Source organism: Manis javanica, chromosome 11 (assembly GCF_040802235.1).
Source record: "Manis javanica isolate MJ-LG chromosome 11, MJ_LKY, whole genome shotgun sequence".
NCBI lineage: Eukaryota > Metazoa > Chordata > Mammalia > Pholidota > Manidae > Manis > Manis javanica.
This window is the reverse complement of record NC_133166.1, coordinates 64,033,396-64,054,198: the sequence shown is the minus strand read 5'-3', so window position 1 is coordinate 64,054,198 and position 20,803 is coordinate 64,033,396. Positions and strand designations below refer to the sequence as shown.

General features: G+C 50.3%; 1 protein-coding gene across 2 annotated transcripts in view; it reads right to left on the bottom strand.

Moving 5' to 3' along the window:
• The window catches only part of TSPAN18 (tetraspanin 18), a 182,308-nt gene extending 162,565 nt beyond the window's left edge, over positions 1-19,743 (bottom strand). The window contains exons 1-2 of one of the 2 annotated variants that reach the window (XM_073216450.1): positions 19,469-19,743; positions 19,170-19,203 (exon numbers count right to left, since the gene is read on the bottom strand). The gene's annotated coding sequence lies outside the window, so the exon portion shown is untranslated. The remainder of the gene's footprint in view (positions 1-19,169; positions 19,204-19,468) is intronic. The other variant, XM_036996664.2, reaches the window with a different exon arrangement.
• Positions 19,744-20,803: the final 1,060 nt, after the last annotated feature.

The window sequence follows — 20,803 nt, the reverse complement described above, 5'->3', positions numbered from 1 at the left end:
AAATAAACAATCGCATTTTCCTTGATTTAATAATAAATACACATCCAGTCTTTACCTATGGCTGTTAGGAAGATAGGAGAGAAACGAATTCAGAAATGTCAGCTGCTAAGTAAGTGTCAATATTGAAAGACATGTCTCTAGGTGATTAATTAAGATAAATAGCCCAAAGAAACCCAGGAGAACCCTCTTATAAAAACGGAAGATGATACTGCTAATGAAAAGGATTGTAGCAGACATGGCTTTGTCTTATTCCTGGGTGAGTCACCATCTCTTTCAGGGTCTCAGTTTCATTTTCTGTCACCTAAGGGCCTGTGATTCTCAAAATGTGTTTCCCAGGGGTTCCTTTGAGATACTGAAGTGGAGGTGGGTGGTGGGGAGGGTGAAGCAGCCTCAATGCCTCCTTCAACAGGGCAGCTCCACTTTGTCATTTCATATTAGAGGCTGCATGTGGAACACTCTTTCAGTTCTGTGGCTACAAGTTGAATGTTACCGGACCAAATCATTTCAGATCTATTTTACTTTTGTATTTGGAATGTTCAAGTGGCACCTTGGTTAAGGAACCCAAGACATTCTGGTGGCCAAATGTTTTTGTCCAAACACATCATGGCAACCCATGTACAATGTCACTTCAGAATGGGGTGCCTGAACTTCATGGTGGGGCTCTCTCTATGTCAGGTATGAGGCCCACATCCCTGGCAAAAGTGTCAGCCAAGATAGTTCATAAAAGCACAATACGACCTGCACACAAAGGAGCACTTACATTGTCTCGGGCACCTTACCCCTCTTGGTCCTCTAGCAACCTTATGCAGTAAGTGTTGATCTTCTCTCCATTTTGCAGATGGACAACCTGAGCATCAGAGAAGTTGGGTAAACCGCCTAAGTCCACACAGGTCCAAAGGCAGGATTTAACCCCAGCACCCTGTTAATTGCTGCTTGAAATATACTGCCCCAGAAAGCTAGAGTACCATGCTGTGAGGGGTTCTGGGGATCAACTGGTCCCTCTCCTCCATTTTAGAATGGGTGACTGAGGCCCAGAGAGGGTAAGGGACTTGTCCCAGGTTCATTATAACTTTGTAGCACAGCAGGATTGAAACAGACTCCATTCTGAAGTCCAATGTCTTTCTGCTCCACCTTGCACCATTAGGCCCCTCAGGGTAGTTCGGTTTGGTGGTCAAAAGCTTAGCTCAAGTGCAGACCACTGCCCAGGTGAAGCCCCAGCTCTGCCACGGATACAGTCTATGGCCGTCAGTCTCCTCTTGCCCAAGTTTCACTATCCCTAAAGCAGGAAGGGAGGGATGGTGAAAGCATCCAGCAGGACGGTGTTCTCAGTAAATGCAAGCTGTCTGCCCGAGTGTGAAGCTTGGGGAAGGCAGGACGGGGACACAAAATGAAGTGGATCCTTCTGGTGGGTTTGGTGCAGGAAACGAGGTCTTCATCTTGATTTTCCCCAGTCACTGCTGCTGGAAATGGGGAGGACATCAGAGGAATGAGACAGACTGACATGCTATGGTGTTGTGTCTCTCTAAAATCAAGAGTGAATCATCCTGGTGAACTTTCTATTTTCTCCTGACCTTGTGTTAATCTCTAGCTCAAAATAAAATGATGTCTCTTTAGTACCAGGAAAAGGCTAAGAAGTAATTTCAGGTCAGCACAGTCTGCCTGATGGGATGGTATCCACTCATTTGTGGAGTCAGGGAATTCAAGATGCAGAAAGAAGCTTATCTCGAGCATCTGAGCTAAGAAAGTGATGATCTCTCTAAATGTAAATTCATAGCTTTGCCTCTTTTGGGAGGAAGGAAACTGAGGCCCAGAGAGACTGAGTGCTCTAGCCCATGTCACACAGCCACGGAGTCAGTTGGTAAAAGAGACATAGCAAGAGCTGGGTCTCCTGACCTCCTGGCTCTGCTGGCACTCAGGGGTGGGGATGACAGGGAGCAAGGAAGGGAGATGGAGATGGGGGTTGAGTAAGAATGGCTATACTACGTCTGAGTGTATATAGTTGAGATAGTGAGAGCCGGAGGTAGAGGTAGAAATGTCTGGGCCATCTGAAGCCCCACCTGAGCTCCAACTGGCTGTGAGCAGATGACTGTGAACAAACGTGAGGGTGGAGGAGTGAGCAAGAGAGAGTTGAGTGGGGAGTGAGTGAATGAGTGAATAAGAGGAAATCAGAGTGCTGGAGAGAGAACAAGAAGAGGAAAAACATTTCGGCCATTTTCAAATTCCCACAGTTGAATAAATCAAAACATTGTCTGAGACAAAGAGGCCATTTCAAACCACATCCTTTATATCAAAGCCAACCCCAAATGCCTCACTTGACACTTTCTTATAACCAATAATAACAGCAACAGTAATATTTACAATCGCACTAAGGATTCTTGAGCAGCAGTGATGAACCAGGTATGATTAACACCCACTTTCTGGCTACTGAAGCTTGGAGAGGGGAAGTCACAAGGTTCCCACACCTCCCTGCCCACAGGGAGCTTCCCGTCCCTGAGAACCATCCACTTGGGGCAGGGCTGCTCCTGCTTGCTGCAAACAGGTTAAAGAATGAAGGCACCAAGGGGCAGGCAGTGAAGACAGCATGGTCCCAGCACCAGCAGCCCCACGAAGCAAGCCGATTCCTGCCTGTGCAAGAGTGCCTGGCACCATGACTGGCAACATTTGCCAAGTTCATCACCTCTCCTGGAGGCCTGGTCTTCACTGGCCAGAGGCAGCCCATGCCCTACCATACAAATTAGGCCCTAGTGCACAGGGCCTGGCCGGGAGGAGGGCACTGCCAGGGACCCAGAGACCCCAACAACCACAAAGGGAGCACTGGATCCAGGTGGCCCCACATTGAAACCACTGATTCTCATGAGGGGACAGCACCAGGTTGGCTGTGGGGAGAGGGCAAATGTAGGTCTTCCAAACATCCATGGCCACCAGGTATGCTGTGCACTTTCTAGTCACCGTCTTGTCCTAACCCCAAAACAATCCTTTGATATGGGTATTACTCTTCTAGCTTTACTAATGGGTAAATTGAGTCTCAGACAGACTGAATAACTCACCCAAAGTCACCAAGATGGTAAATTGAGGATTGAACTCTAGCATGACCAGGAAAACTTTGCTCCTTCTAACATACCTATCACTCATCTGCAAAGCCCTTCTCTCTGATGGAGGTTGGGAGGCCCAGAGGGCAGCATTTGGTTATGGGTGAGTGTTTCTCTATCAGGATGAAAGTGCATTGAAATCACTTGAGCAGCCTCTTTAAAATACACATAGCACTGCACTGGTCCAACCCCGCAGTACTAACCAGACTCTGAGGATGGAGACAACCAGAAATAAATTTTAAAATCTAGCCCAGTTAAGAACCATTGCCTTAGGTCATATAGCAACAAAGCCAGGGACAGCAGAGCATCCAGTTCTCCAATTCCCAGGGTCTATCTAGTACGCTAGAATCCCCCAGGTCTCTCTACTCTCTGCCCTCCTCCAGCCATCAATAAATGATCTTAGCTGAGCCTGATCCTTTCACTGGGCCTGAATAGCACAGCTCCCTCCACCCTTCAGCTGGGCCCAAGCAAGCCCACCAATCCATCAGAGTTGGCATTCAAGATGAAAAGAATTTGCCATCCAGCAACCACATCATGCCACTCCTCCTGTTCAATGTTGGCCCCAGAAACCCTTACTTCTATAAGTGGCTCAGCCTTCTCACACCCAGGATGGTTACAGAGAAACAGAGAAGCACCAAACCTAGGCCTGGTCTCATTCTTCAGCTTATTTAATTCTGATTCCCACATCAACCCTGTGAAGCTAGCTGTGAAGATAATTTACCTCTGCCATACTGTGCTTTTGGTTTTGGTTTTTGCCCTGAGTTGTATAGATAACAAACTCAGAGAGGGCTAGTATCTTTCCCAAAGTCACACAGTGAGGCTATATCAAAGCCAGAACTTGAACAACTCCCCACTTCTAATCTAGGGCTCTTTTTCTCTGCTCTAGGGGGTCTTTCGCAACCAATTAGGAACTACTGGAAAGGCCAGAAACATGATGGTAACCTCATTCAGCTCAAATCAGTCACATCTGTTTCACGTCTTCCCCACTAAGCAGTAAACAGTGGAGACAGCACCTGGGCTGGCTGCAGGCTGGGATCTCAGCACAGAGACGAGGCCACAGTCAAGAGCAGACAAGGAGTCATACTCCTACAGATCCCTGGGCTATGAGAAAGAGATTTTCCCTAATGCAGCTGTGATCAGTGATCTGACCTAGCTGAAAATAGCCCTTTTCCAAAGTGATAATACACACAAACCCAGGGAGGGGTTCCAATGTGGGGTGTTTCCAGAAGCAGCCCAGGAGGCCTCTGCTGTCTCACCACTTTCTGTCTTTATTAGCATTTGCAGAAAAACTCACAGAGCATTTTGCTGCAAATGAAAACCAAGCAATCTCATTTTCTGTCTACAACCAGGCCAGAGGGCTCACTCTTTTATTTCTCCCCTCACTCAGGCTATAAATTGTTTTAAAAACTCAAAAATACTAAAAGTTCCCTAACATCTGCAAATCTGCCTTTTGAGGCCATTTTTAGCAAAATGTGCCCAAAACTGGGTCCTTGGATTCTGTTACAACAGTATTTCCTCCTTCAGGAGCAGCTTATCTCACCTCCCAAGTCTTTTCCTTCTATGGACCTTTGAGGCTGCCAGGGTTGGCCAGGAAGGCACCCAGCACACCGGTCCATAACCAGGAAGTGAAGGCAGGACTCCAGGAATGGCTGCAGTATGTGGGAGGCTCCCCAGCTGGGGCACACATCTTCCCATAGGGTCTAGCTCAGCCCCCTCCCCAAACTTGGGCCACATGCGGCTGCTCTGCCTCTCTTGGTACTGTGGACTCTCAGTGTCTTCAGCCTTCCACCAGTCTGCACTGCTCTTACTATGAGCTTCACTTGGAAGGAAAGGGAAGTATCAAGACTCAGCCAGCCAGAGGTCACACAAACCAAAAGTGGCAGGGCCAGAATCCACCTGACAGGCCCCGGCTCTAACCTGGCTCTCCTCCCGTTACCCACTAACCCGGCCTAGAAAGCCTCACCCAAATCCCATTTCTCCTCATCCCAAAGATAACAGTTTTCTGCTGCCTTCAACATCCCACTTATTTCCAACACAGCCCTCACTGATTTCTTAAGGCACAGTTTTGGGCCGGGAGCCCACACGAGCACAGATGTGTATATGCAGACTTGCACCATCAGCTCCTGAATTTTGGGTTGGGGGAGCGAGATGGGCAATGCTACTTCTGTTCACTGCCTCCAGTTACCTGACAGCAGAGACCAGAATACAGATGTGATATAAGAATACAGACCCAGACCTGCCACTCCCCTGAGGAGGGCCCTTAAGAACAGTGTTCTCCTCCATGTGCCTCCATGTACCGAGGGGTAGTTCAGTCTCAGGGAATTAGGCCACATCAGAAGTGTGCCAGCTAGGACCCAGCTGGCACTGTCAAGAAAGGGTATCTGGCAAAGGGAGAGTTTTGTGCGGCAGGAACGGAGGCTCAGCTGTGAGTGGAAGAGGCTGTTTCCTCTGTAACTCTCTATGGAGCAGTAGTGGGTAGACTGAGTCACCCATGAGGGGAAAGGCATCCTCCAGATGAGACCATGAGGGCAGAAATTCTCTGTGTCCTCAAAGGAAGGCACAGAGGGAGCCTGAGGCCAGGGAGAAGCTTGGGAGGGAGAGGAGAGGGCAGGAGAGCCCAGCACTGGGCATGAGCTGGGAGGGAGCTCCTTATGGTAGGGAGACCCAGAGAAGTGTGTTGTGCGTGTTGGGCTGGGTGGTTCTACACCTGCCCGACTTACCACCCTCAGCCCCAAATCTTCAGCAAAAGTCTAGTGTGCACACAATGGAAGAAAGAAAGAAGGGATGAACAACTACAGCAAGCTAGACAGGAGCCCCTCTTCGGATCCAACAGACCTCACAGGCCACCCTGCCCTTTGGATGGGAAAGGCCAGGCCTCACTGGAATTCTGTAATCTTGGCACCTCAGGTTTCCCTTCCTCTGAACAAGGATTAAAAATCTCACCCCAATCAGGTTTGTGGGCATAAATACGATCATGTGTATGGAAACATTCTGCTGTGCTTCTGGAGAGAAAAGGGAAAGGAGTAGGACCCAGCACCTGATCCAGCCTGCACTGTCCCTTTTCCCCAGATGAGGAAACTGAGGCTCAGTCAGGATAATACACTTGCCAAAGGTCATGCAGTTTGTGAGGGGCAGAGTCAGGACATGAACTCAGATCTGTGGGATGCAGAAGCCAGAATCCCCACTTACAGCCGCCGTCCAAATGCTGCTTGGACTCTACAGCTGCCTTTGGAACTCATCCTTGTAGAAGAATGTTTAATTTTAACCCCATAGATTTCTCACCAGCAGACATGCATGAACTCATGCACACAACTTTAAATATATTATCATCATTATTGTTTCGCCAAAAAAGATTCTATCAGTGAGATCTTTTTTCCTTTGCACACGCACATAAACACACACATCTTAAGTAGGTTTGAGTAGACCTTTGTGAGTGGTGGGCTACCTAGAAACAAAAATTGCCCATTATTTAAATTCAATTACATAGCAACCACTTTTTAAAGAGAATATTTTTATTCGAGCACATTGTGCAGCAAATCATCAGACTCTTTCCTTCTTCAAACTACTTTGAGAAGGAAAAATTATCAAATGAAAGGAAGGAAATGTTATGCATATCATTCCGGCTATTGAAAATAATGCTGATGGATTTTCCCCTTGTGCTCTTATTTAAACAACACCCCCACTTCCATCAACAACCATGCCATGGCTTCCTAAGCACTTTTCTCCCAGGAATTTGAGGCTTTTCAGTTATATTCCCTGCTTGAGACTCCAAGGGGAGATTCTAGAGTCAGGAGGAGACCCAGTGCACAAACAGTCCCCGCCCCCAGCATGTGAATGAGATGTCAAGTACACGGCAGAAAGGAGAGTTAGCTCGCGCCAAAACAAGACAAGACCCCAAGCTCTGATTCTCTGGACTCCCAGTCCAGTGCTCTCCCCATCTCTTCAACTGGGAAACAGTGGAGACAGCAATACACAGGTTGGGTTCAGGCTTGGGTCCAGCTATATAGGAGCCTGTACCCGACTCCCCTATTCCATGGTGACACCACATTCCCCGGTCTCCCAGGTTGCACTAGGCTCTGAGCTTGGCCCCAGGTGTCCCCATCTGGTCTCTGGGCTCCAAGGAGGCAGAGCTCTGTGCAAGCTCCCACCTGTGGCCCCAGCTTTAGCCCCTCTGCAGCCCCAAAGCCCGACCTTCATCTCACTCAGCCTCTGGCAGAACAAACAGGCAGCTGCCTCAGAGGCCACTGTTTGCCTTGGCTCTGCAGCCTGCTTCCCCAGCAAGAAGCCACTGGAAAGGAAAATAAAATAACAACAAAAAGTCCTTTGATCTGCCAACAGACACCCTCATCCAACCGTGGAGAAAGGTGGAAACCACCCTCTGCTGTGACCTGCTAGCCTCCCCTGACAGCCCAAGCCAAAGGGCCTGAGCTCTCCCACAGACCCCTCCCAACCCAGGCTGCTGGGCCCTGTGAGATGGACAGATCCAAATAACATTTGTGGGCACCAAGCAGGTATGTGCAGGGGGCAGGAAGAGGCTGGAGAGGACCAAGCAACTGTGAGAGAGGGAAGATGGCCATCATTCCAGCTGGCCACTCCACAGTAGGAGGTCTCTGCAGACTGTCTACCCGGTGGAGCATCAGGACAGCATTTCAGTTCATCGACAGGGAATCTGGCAACAGCATCCGTGCATGGAAGGTAGGCATCCATCACAAGAGGATGAGGTTCATAGAAGACAAGTGAGCAGCACCTCTCCCATGCCCCGCAGGCCACCCTGCAGAGCCCCTACAGCTTGGGGCACAGTTCCATTCACTCTGGTGTCCCATGCTCAAGCATCCACTTTGATCTCTTGGCCTGAAAGCAAGTTGGAAGCCTCCAGAAGCTGATGTCCCTAGGAATAACCTGCAACCAATGAGAGGGAAGTGGATGACCACTCGCTGCAATGACTCTACTTGTGTCGCCAGTGCCCACAGCAGTCGGCTGCTCATTAGTGCACCTTTTATTGGCTCTCCTCCCCTTTCCTTACCCATTCTTCCCTCTGGGACCAACCCCATATATAAATTCCTTACACCTGAATCCTTGCTCAAGGTCTGCTTTTGGAGACACCCAACTAAAATGAGGCACAAGTGTATGTGCTAATACAGAACAACTGAGAAAATGCAAGATGCCGGATAATAGATACAGAACACCACCAGGTATAAAAGTGAAAGGTACTATATACATTGTACATACCTAGAGACATACAGAATTTACCTAGAGTGTTCATTTACTCAGAGAACAATTCAAGGAGACAAGAAGCTTCTAACATTGGCTGTCTCTGCGTGAGGAGACTGGGTCCAGACTAAGAGTTAGTTTCCATTGAATGTACTTTTGTTTTATTTCCATATTCTCTTACTATGCTTACTCTGATTATTTTTTTCCTAAATCTTTCACCAATAAAACATGATTATTTCCAAAAAGCCTCTGAGAATTCCTGGAAAACCAAATAGATGAATGATGGAGAGGGAGAAAACCCTGGAATCAATAATCCTGAGACCCTCTCATTTCCCTGTTACTGCATCATGGCCTCAGCCTCCATCTCAGCCCTGGTGCAGGACAGGCCTCAATCCCCTCAAAGGTGTGGCAGCTGCCCTTGAACAAGGGCTGGAAGGGAGCAAAGGGCCAAGTGAGAGGCCTCTGGGACCCCTGGATCCTGATTTTTCTACTCCCACCCCCACCCCCAGCCATTAAGATACAAACCAGCTCCAATAGGAAAGGCCCTGGTGTTCCTCAGAGGAGGACAGCCAGGAAACAGGCCATCTGTCTAATGCCTGAGAGTGGAATTGGGGTTTACATCACCTGGGCTTGCATTTCTAAACCTCTTCTTGCCAACTGTGTAACCTTGGGCAAATGACTTAACCACTCTGTGCTCCAGTTTCCTCAGCCATAAAATGGGGATACTCATAGTACTGAATTAGGTGGTGTTCCCCCCAAAATTCCTGTGCTGAAGCTCTAACCCCCAGTACCTCAGAATGTGACTCTATTTGGAGATAGGGTCTCTAAAAAGGTGATTAAGTTAAAAATGAGGCTGTTAAGGTGGGCCTGAATCCTGTACAACTGGTGTCTGTATAGGAAGAGGAGACTTGGACACCCAAGAAATCTCAGGAAGACCACGGAGGATGCAAGAGGGCAGCTTTCTGCAGGCCAGGGAGCAAGAGCCCCAAGAAACCAGCCCCACTGACAATCTGACCGTGACCTGCTGGCTGCCAGAACTGTGAGGAAATAAACTGGACATGAATTAATTTACTTAATCTTCACAACTCAATGAATAAGGTGTTATTTTTAGTCTCATTTTATGGATGAGAAAATGAGGCACAGAGAGGCTGCATAGACTGTCCATGGGTGTAGAGCTAGTAAGTGGTGGACCATGGCCATAAACCTTTCCACTGGGTGAGACCAGACCTGTAAGCACCTGGCACAGGTGGCCACATCCATGCTAGTGGTGCTCATGACCCAAAACAACCTGGAGAAGACTGGCCCATAGAGGCAAACATGGAGGGATGAACCTCCAAGGACTTGCCAGGCACAGGGATAAGCAAAGGCAGGCAGGGTCCCTGCTCCATGGCTTATGCTCAGGTGTGGGAGGTGAACAGGAAATAGTCACACAGGCAAGTCAACAATTGCCCAACTGTGTGACAAAACCCCATTAGGGAAGGGATGGGTTGGGGAGCAATTGGAGCCAAAGGGAGGAGAATTTGGCCCACTCAGGAATCAAGGAGGGCTTCCTGGAGGAAGTGATGCCGAGCCTGGGATGCAAAGGATGAGGAGTCAGGTAGCTAAAAAGAGAGGGAAAAGCATTGCAGGGGAGAGGGAAGAGCCTGTGGAGCAGTCCTGTGTGGGTAGGGCAAGAGAAGGAAGTAAGGTGGCAGGTGGGCAGAAGCTGAGAGAGGAGGGCTGGGGTGTGGGAGGGGGCAGAGGCTACAGGAAGGCTTTTTGAATACAGTTGAGAATCCACTGAACGGTTTCAAGCAAGGTGACTGACATGATCACATTACACCACAGATGTTTTTCCTAACAAATTGTGTAAGTCGAACTTCAGGAAATCGAATTTTATTTTTAAGGCAGTAGGGAGCAACAGGAATCTGAGAGTTAATTTGTCTGTAAATCGAATGAGGGCCCTCTGATCCAGCTGCTATTTTCACAAATCCAGGCAGCTTCAAGTGAGGTCCACCTATTAGGTAATAATCCTGGAGAAGGGCTGGCTTCCCTTCATGAGTGAGAGTGTGGGCGAGTGCCTGTTCCCCCAGAAGTCATGGAAACCCCCAACACTGTGACTGTGGCTCTCCCCACCAGGCCACCACACAGCCTGATTCCTGTGGGGGGCCACAACCTTCCCAGCTCCCCTTCCCCAAGCTTCTCCCCATCCTCTAAGCTTCAACTTGTACTTCACTCCACAGGCAGGCCTCTACTACCCCTGCCCCCAGATAGAAGTGCCTTTTTTGAGTTTTCTATGGCACCCAATGCTCCCTGCTGAGTTTGTTTCTGTGATGTCTTCAATGCCCCCACATAAGAGGGGCTTTGGATAGAGGCCTCAGTGCAAGGCAAGGAAGGATGTCAAAGAACCTAGGACTAAGAATTTATTCCTTCATTCACTCTTTCACTCCGCATGTACATACTGAGCATCTATTCAATCCCAGGACTGAGCTACGCCCTGTGGGTTCCATGGAGAACAAAACAGACAGGTCTCTGCCTTCATCCCATTGTGGGAAACAGATAATAAATAAAATAATTAGAATAATTCTAACATTCAATGAATGCTTTTCAAGTGCCACATTCAGTCCTAAGAGCTACATTATACATTTCAATATTTTATCTTCATAGAACTCTATAGGTTAAAATAATGGCATGGAGAAGTTAGGTAATTTGTCAAAGACCAAAGAAAGGTCATGGTACCTGGCTAAACTGGGATGTGAACCCAGGCCCTAATATTCAGAAGCAGCACTCCTAACCCTTGATTGCACGCTGCCTCCTCTACTTCTATTGCACAGGGACTAAGCTGCATATCCGAACCCTCAGCCTCCACAGCTGAGCCCCCAAGCGCTCCTGGGTCCCTATGGATGGGCTTTGGCCCTGAGATCTGGTTGTTAATCCCTCTTAGGCCTCTTCCACATGGTGAGATGCCCAGATGTTACCCTGGGGTGAGGAACCCAACTTGCAAAAGTCACAGTGGTTCCTGTGCCACAGGTGAACCCAGGATAAACAGCAGAGCAAGAACAATTCATCTCAACTAGATATTCTCAACCCAAGAGACAGCAGAGATAGCAGACAGCTCTAAAAAGATGAGTTGAAAGCATGTAAATGGTGCCTTTCAGTCATTTCAAATCATTCTTCTTAGAAAACATTCCATCTGCAATTGGCTACAACTCATATACCTCAACATTTCTTGAGCCCAAACAGAATGCCTAGAACCCTTTCTGGCCTGTCTGGAGGGAGCATATATGGATAACAGTATCGGGCAAATGCTTAGCTGTGGACGAAGGGTGTTTTGACACAGACATTTACCTCCCTTATGCTCATAACTAAACTATGAGGTGGGTATAAATCCCCACTTTATTGATAAGAAAACTGAAATGTATAGATTAATTTACCAATTACTAGTTGTAGAACTGTATGAACTTGGACAAATTACTTAGTCTCTTCACATTGGTTCTCTTGGTTGTAACTGGGGCCATAATACTGCCCACCTGTTATGGGCTGAACCGCATACCCCAAAAAGATATACTTAAGTCCTAACCTCTGGTACCTATGACTGTGACCTTATTTGATAACAGGGTCTTTGCAGAGGACCCTAATCCAATACGACAATCTCCTCATAAGAGGAGGGACAAACTGGGAGAACACCATATGAGACAGGCAGACACTGGAGTGCCATGTCCACAAGCCAAGGGACACCAAGGACTACGAACAGCCACTCTAAGCTAGGAAGGAGTAAGCTAGGACACTCCCCTGGAGCCCTGTCAACCCCTCAACTTGGTACTGTTAGTTTCCAGAACAGTGAGGGACTATCTGGTATTTCAAGCCCCTCTGTTTGTGATACTTTGTTACAGCAGTGCAAGGAAACCATTCCCCACCTCACCGGACTCTGGCGCTGGACCAAGGCCCTGCTCCAAGTATTTCAGGAGGCAAGGGCTGCAGAAGCTGAGGTCTCGGGACAGGAGTGAATGAGGTGTATTTGAGACTCCATGGTGCCCAACTCCCAGGCCTAATTGGCCTGCATGCCTTCCAGGGCTTCTCAGAGATGCCAGGCAGCAGCTAGCCTTCCTAGCATCTTGGTGATAGCTATATCACAGGCCACTCTCTTCAGTGCCCCCAAGGAACAAGTGTCCACTATCCCCAGGGGACCTAGGCCACCTCGGATCCCTGCGTTTGGGAGCCATTCTCTTCCCAATCAAAGACCCCTCCAATCTGGTGTCTGGCCCACCAGCTATTCCTGTGAGGTCCTTTAAGGAGGACATTTAATCCCCATATTCTAGGGGTGTTTATGTTTTGCTGGAGAAGCGCCTCATTCCCCTGAGGGCTAAAAGCCCATAGCAGATGAGCGCCCCCAGGCCCGCCCTGCTGGAGGGAGCCTTAAATGTCAGGCACCAGGTGGCGGTGGGGCTGCACCCCCCCGGAGGCTGAGGCACACTGCCAGCACCAGCTCAGCAATCTGTCCCATCAGGAGAGGCAGCAACATGGGAGGGGGGCCCTCAGCAGCACCCCAGGCCCTGCGCCCACAGTTGTAAGGAGACATGAAAAAATGGGCCTAAATCCAAGGGCCAGGAATCCAAATTCTTCTCCATTTCCAATGGAAGCCATGTTAGTTCACCACGAGAGCTCAGCTTGTGGCAACCAGGCATGGGAGCCCAGTTCCTCTCCAGCCAAGAGACAGAGCTATGGGCGACTGTACTGGGCCCACTCCTAGCCTCTCCTTTGGGGCATATCCCTTGCTGAAGGCTCCTTTTCCCTCGCATTCAAGTGGGAGGCAAGAGATGTGCACACATGTTGACAACTACTATGTGCCAAGCTCTTGGTTATCTTTACAGCCTCCCCATAGTCTCCCCTTTTTGCAGAGGAGAAAGCTGCGTCTCAGAGAGATGAACAAGTGCTATGTAGAAGAGGGAGGATTTGAACCTTGGCTGGCCATCTTACTGCCCACAGGAAAACAGGACTGGAAAGCCTTACCAGGCCTCCTCTCCTTCCCTGCTCAATTAGGGAAAAAGAGCCAGCACAGGGCTGCATGGACGGCAGGAAGGGAAGGTAACCCTGTAACATTCAGGAAACCCCAAAACTTGAATGTGCAGCAGTTGCCAAAGTGGTATGTGTGGGGACCACATTCCTTTGCCTTTCACTATGACCTAAATAAAACTTTGGCTTCTCTCACTTCAGGCCCCACCCTTCTCCTTCAGCTTCCAGATAGTTCCTGTACCCTCACCTCCACATCATTAGGATATGGAAGAGGTGATATGATCAGAAGTAGGTTCTGGAAGACCTGGAAGTTCTCAGAATAGTAAATTTCAGTAAGCCAAAGGAGGCCATGGGCACACAGGGCTGAAGGTCAAGGACCCAGCTTAGCATCGTTGCTATGTACTCATTTGCCAGTCCCTTAGCCTCTCTGAGCTCTACCTCCCTCCAGTGTATTATGGGGACTATGTGATCTGCCCTGAGATCACCTTCCTGTACACAGTCTATAATCTATAAACAGCAATGCACATCAAGGTTATTAAGGAAAGGAAGCTTCCATGTTTTAAGGGATAACTGCATTCTAGGTCTATGCTGGAAGCTTTAAATACATCATCTCAAGTAAACTTCAAAACACTCTATTTGGGAAAAGTAAATGCAGAAGAGTTAAGGCCCAGCAAACATCTCTGTACTTCCTCACATTCTCAGCTTTCCTTGCAGCTGGTCTGGGGCCATGTGACAGCTCCAACCAATGTACTAGAGCTAAAATGATGTATGTCCCCACCTGGCTGAGGGTGTCTGTGTGCCTTTTCCACCTCTCTCCTACTTCAGCAGTAACTGTGGATACCACATATTCCAGGAGGTGCAGCTATAAAAATACTGGAGTCACCATGAGTCTTAGTCCCCAAGTAACCATGTGAAGCAGAGATCCATACTAGACAAGTAATGTGAGTAAGAATTAAACCTGTAGCATTAAGCCATTCAGAGTTTGGAATCATCTGCTACAGCAACTATACTTAGCTTAACAGTACTATTGTTGCTATTATTCTGCTTTTCACAGATAAGGAAACCAAGGCCTTACAGCCAGTAAGAGGCAAAAGCTAGGTTCAAACTCACATCTGTGACTGTAACAAACATCCTTTTTCAATTATAGCCTTTTGTTGCTTAAGAAGATCATTCCTCTGCTGTAAGCAGCCTTGCCCCCCAAAACTCTCCTGCCCCTCACTGTCATAGGATGGCTGAGTAATCAATGTGGGATGAAAAGAGGGAATCTCCTAAGGCACTCTGAGACTGAAAAATGAGCAAAAGCAGGGAGGAGGAGGCCTGACTGACTCTCAGGAATATCTTTCCTGGGGCTTTGAGGCTCACAGGTGGTTTTGATACAAACGGAAATATCATATAGAGTTTAGAACACAGGATGGGGGATCAGATTAACCTAGAATCAAATCCCGGCTCCACTTTTTACTCTCTCGATTTTCCTGAGCATTACTTTCTAATCTGTAAAATGGGCACAGTACTTGAACCAACCTTGGGGGGAGATGAGCTGAAGTGTTGTTTGGCTCCTGGTTGATGGTGAGACCCTCCCCCAGTGTCTGCCACCACAGAGATCACCACTGGGGTGGCTTGGAGTACCAGCCCTGCAGGATGGTGATGAGGCAGAGGTGCAGCTAGGATAGCAGACAAAGCCCAGAACACACACCTGGCTCAGCCCATGCCCCTGCATTAGTCTACGGGGCAGAACACAGAGGGAAGCAGTGCTGGCCAGACATAATGCAACATAGCAGAGGAGTCCAATTATGTATTTTAAAGTTGCAAGTGTCTTCCAGGAGGATAGCCTTTTATTTGGGTGAATCTGGGAGTTGTTTATCAGCTTAAACTCAATATCTGCACATATGGTCTTCCTCCTATGGTTAAGGATGGGAAACAAAGGCTGGAAGGGAAAGGATGGGCAAATACTAGCTGATAAAATATCAGCCCTTAAGTGTCAGAAACCAGGATATTTTCAGTGACGTCAAATTGGGCTTCCTGCCATGGGGATGGGGCTATCATAAGAATACTCACAAGATTTTAACTCAGGAGTCCCTCGGTGAGGGAGGAAGAGGAAAACAAAAGTGCAATTTATTTTATTCACCCTTGTCTTCCATCCCGAAAGCAGAAACACACACACACACACACACACACACACACACACACATATACACACACACACACACCACACACCACACACAATACTCCAGCATATCAGAGCTGGAAAGGACAAAAGCTGATCCCTCCCCTTTCACAGTGACAGCAGTATGGATAATAATGATAATGACAATAGTGAATATGTGCTGAGCATTTACCACATGCCCGGCACCATGCTAAGTGTTTTACATGTTTTATCTCATTGACTATTCACAACAATCCAATGAGGTATTACTAGTCCCATTTTACAGATCAGGAAACTGAGGCAGTAGAGAGTGAATGGCCTAGGTCACACAGGTAATAAGTAGGAGAAAGCCAACATTCAAACCCTAAAGACCACACAACGCTGCCTCTGAAGAACAGGGAAACTAAGGCTCAGAGAGGCACGGTGACTCACTGAGGTCATACAGGTTCATTTGTAACAGAATCAGGGTTCAAATACAAGTCTCCTTACTGTTGGTTCAGTGACCTTTCCACTCCATCCTGTTGCCTCTTAGTATGTACACAAGCATACAACCAGTGATCATGTCTTGTTATCTCCAAGTTGTTTGATTCACTAACTGAATCAGCAGTTGTGGGCACAGAGAAGGGGCAAGGGTTGGACTTTAAGATAACAAATGCCAGGATAAAAATCCTGCTCTGCCAGTTGCACACACTGGGGCTCATCCTCTCAGTCTCTCTTTTAATAGTGTTTCATTATCTGTCCCAACCCCACCCCCCATCAGAGTGCTGATGCGGGTCCAAGGTGCCAGCCCATGTGGCAGGAGGAGCCCAGGCTGGCAGGTCTGCTCAAAGGCATCAGGTTGCAGAAATACCAGATCAACCAATCATCTGCTCTGGGGGACCAAAGTGCTGCTTTCCAGGGCCCCCTCCCTTTGCTCTGTTTTAGCTGAGCATGAACAAATGTTCCTGATTTTCCTTCACGGCTGATGAAGTTGGTCAGAAGAGCAGCCCTCTGAAAAGGGGGGGGGTCCCTGAAAGGGGCTGCCCAGCCACCAACATTTGCTCTTCTCAGGGAAGGGGAGTGAGGGCTGAACAGGGGTCTGATAACAGGCAACATGCAAGCTTGCAGACATGTATGGGGCTTTCAGCAGGCGCTGGGCACTGACATGACCCAAAACCACAATATGGCGAGGACAGCAGCCTGGTTCACTGGGCTATGTGGGGGTGGTTTGGGGTGAGGCAAGACAGCAGGAGGGGGGCCCTCCACTGGACAGAAAAGCAGAGCCAAACTGCCTCATGCCCTGAAAGCTTGACTTTAGGCTGCAAATCGCCCACCCCCAAGAATCTCCTGGGCCCACACCCTCATTTTAAAGTCTGGAAAGCGGGTTCAAGAGAAAAAGTGATTCACTCAAGGACACATTGATGATCTGGAAAATCTGTTTCCTCCCTTCCTGACTCCCTCCCACAAATCCCTGCCCCAATCCCTTGCCTCGATATACCCCTCCAACACCTGCCTGGCCCAGCACCCCATTCTCCAACCTACCCACCAGACCATTACAACCTCATTCGGTAACTCAGGGGGCTCTTTGCAGGTTGACAAGGAGTACTTCCCAGATCCACCTAAGGTGTCCTAACTCAAACTCCAGATTAACTTCTGCTTCTGGAAAGTGCCCTGGGACTCTCACTGATACACTGCCATTTGAGCCTCGGGGTGGGGAGGGTGGGGAAAGATACCCTAAGCCTTGAGGGTCGAGGGTCAGCCATTTGAATGGATCTAGGGATGGGGACACAAGGAGAAAGGGTGCCCAAGATTTGGAATTTTGCTGCATCAGAGCTTTGGATTTGCCTGGGAGCAGTCTGAGTCCACATAAGATATGCTAAATCCCAACACGGGCATCAGCTGCCTTGGGGGTGTCAACCCCCTCTTCTTTGCAGGGCAGGTGGGGTGGGTTGTGGGAAGGAGGCACAGAGGAGAGGTAACCCTCCTCTGTCACTCTCTGGGGCCCTGTGCTTACACCCAGGCTCCAAAAGCAGGGCTGCTCTAGGAAGGCTTTCCTCTGCAGAAAAACAAAACAAAACAAGAAACTCCTTTTGTTTTCTGGCCCCATGGAATGAATGTCTTGAAGATATATCCAGAAACATCGGGCTTCTCCACCCTTTCCTCAGTCTCCTCCCTCCTCCTCCTTTTCTATTCAAAATAAAAATCATGCTGTTATTTCTTTAGGGCAACTCTGGCCTAGAGCATTTTGGTAGCATCCAACAAAAACATTTGGTGGGCTACACTGAAAGCAAGAACCTCAACTCTCTTCCAGGGACTCTCTTTCCATCATCTGTGAAGGGCACTGTGGGGGCTCTGGAGGGGGGTGCGGGGCTGTCCAAAGAGCACACGTTTCTGGCCAAGAGAAAGATGAAAACGCCCTCCAGCCATTATGAAGCCATTTATACTCACTTGGGGTGCATCAAGGGGGAAGGAATTAGAGAGAAAGAAGAGGCAAAAGTCCATTCAGCGTTCCTTCCAAGTCCAACAGCCCCACACATGACAAAGATGGTGCTCCTTACAGATGCCAGCAGCCGTCTTGCTTCCCAAGGCCTCTCCACAGACATCCAGAGTCAACATGCAAGGGCCCTGAGGTCAGACAACCAGACACACATAACAGGTTTCTCCCAATAACTGGAATGACGGGACGAATGTTGGCCTGTAGACCCCAGACCCAGAGGGGCAGGGGCTCTCATTGACTGCTGAGAAATTTAGCACTTGAACCTTTAAAAGGTCCCCGTTACCCTCACCCTGTGCCTCCCGGGTGCCTTGCGTGCAGCCAGAGGACGAGTAAGGGGGTCTGTACCCCGCGACCCTCATCCAGTCCACACCGGGTAAGGATCTGGCCAGTTCCAGGAAACAAAGGTACAACTTCTACAAAAAGGGTGTGTTCAGGCATTCAGGTTTCAGAAAGCTCAAAAAGTTACTTCTCCCAACCACTTTCTCCACACCAATTCGCTGTTAGTGTTAAGTTTTTGTCGTTTTGGTTTCTGGGGAGGTAAATTTTTTATTCACCCATACACCCTGCCAGCACCCCAAGGAAAACTACCTCATGACAGCCAAGCTTGTTAGCACAAAGTGGCCCAGCCTACTGCTCGGTTCCTGTACTTAAGTCCGACTGGCGGGGAGGGTATGCTCCTTGAGGCGGGTCCCCGCGTGCGGTGAGTGTCTGTGACTGTAGGTCCTGGATTCCTGTCTCGAAGGAACCAGAACTCGCCTTCCTGTAGGGGAAAGGGCCAGGGAAGGGCGCCCCCTGGCGGGGGCCAACTACCCCAATCCAGTCGCTACCCAAAGCGGCGCTAACCCACCCGAGCCGACCAAACCCTTGAGCGGGAATCTCACTACTCTCCCTGAAAATGGACATGCCCGGGCTTCGGATCCACTGACAACCCCACGGAGTCTCGGCCTCCCCAGATTGCACACACCCGGTAGCGGGTAAGGCGGGCCCCAGAGGAAAGACTGGCGACCCCGCCCCGCCCCGCTGCCTGAGACCCAGAAGGCGGCCCTCCCTCAGCTCCCTGCTGTGCCCAGCAATGTTCCCGGCCCGGATCTAGGCTCCTAATCCCGAGTCCCCTACCTGTCCTCCTACAGAGTGGTGTGACGCGAACCCTCTTCCTCGGGGCGCAGCCCTCGCGAAACCCTGACCCTTGCAACCCCACCTGCCGCCGCCAGCCGCCCCCCGCCGCGCCCCATTCATTCTCCTGGCGCCCTCCACTCACCTCCCCAGAGCGCTCGCTCCGACCGACGCTGCACCTGTCGGGGGAAAGCCCCAGCCCCCGGCGGATTCGGGGCAGGGGGGTTCGGGATGAGCACGTCTCCTCTGCTCTTTTCCCATACTAGTTTAAGTAGAACTTGGGTCCTAGGCTTCCCCAGGACCGTCCTGGGATTCTCCCCGCACACTCCATCCCCACCCCCACCTTACCCAACAGTCGCCTGGGAAAGCGCGTGCGGGGTCTCCAAGTCCCGGGGGACGCAGCGGCGGGAAGCACCAAGGGCACGGAGGAAAGGAGTCCCTTACCTTCCAGAGACGGCGGCCGGACGCCGCGCCAACTCCCGCGGACGGCTGCGGGGGAAACTTTCCCCGGGCGGAGAGGCGCGCTCTCAACTTGCTCGGCGCTCGCTGTCTTCCTGGCGGTGGCGGCGGCGACGTGTCCGGGGACCGGCTGGCGCAGGCGGCGGCGGCGCTCGCTCACGGCCGGGGCCCGGGGTTCGCGCGGCCTCGCACGGCTTGGCTGCGGATCGCTCGGCGCTACGTCCGCCCCGCAGCCTGTAGCCCCCGAGACGCCGGCGGCAGCTGCAGCCGCCCGCCCGCCCGCCGGCCCCACCTCCCAGCCACCACTCTGTCCCTCCCTCTCCCCCGCGCTCCCTCCCCTCCCCAAGCCTCCCTCTCTTCAGGCTCCGGCACCGCCGCTGCGGCGGCCGCCTTGAAGGCACGTCTCCGGCAGTTCGCCCCTCGCCTCCTCGGTAACTGGGTCTGCGCCTTCAGTCCAGCATTCAGGCCTTGCTGTGGGAGCCCCTGACGCTACCCTCTGCCCTCCTCCAAGCCCTGCTTGCCTCCCCACCCCCCACCCCCGCTCCCGCTCTGCTCCTTTGGGCCTTGCTTCCTCTGAATTCAGGCGATCCATGCGTTAGGGAAAAGGGGAGATTGGCACACTAGTCCAGAGTATTAATCCCAGAGAAACTTTCAGGCTATTCCCCCTTCAGCCGACTGCAGGGCTGAAGATGAGACGATTCTTCACCTAGACTCACTGCTTAGCGCCGCAGCCCCAGGAGTACCTGTTGAAAGCCAGGGGGTCAGCTTTCCCTGGACAGCTTTGGATTGTTGCATGGAATAGAGGGGAGGGAGGGGCTGCAGAGGGGTGGGGCGTGGGGGACGGTTGCTGGTTCCAGACCAGACCCAAAGGACTCAACTGCAAGAGGCCAGACCTAGGTCTACAATCTCTGATCTATCTCTTTTGTACTACTGCCATATCCATATACTGGTCCCCAGCTCCTGAGCCATTTAACCTCTGAACCTCCCCTGTAAAGCACCTACCCCCACCCCGCCTACCCCAGACAACATGGGCAAGCAAGCAGATCAAAGGGGACAGCCCAAGTGAGAGTGCCTGGTGATCCCCCAGATGACAGGGACTTAGGTTGCCCACTCCTCTTCTCTGGGGAGCTCATTTTTTGTGTCCCAACCCTGCATGAAGCTTCCATACCCAGCACCTGCTAGCCATGCACATTCAAGCACACACAGGATCTGCTGGAGCTCCTTTGGCTAACTGATTGACACTAAAGTGAGTGACTGATGGGAATTGAACCTATTCTAGTCTTGGATACGAATGATGTCGGTCATGTCAGTCCACAGGGC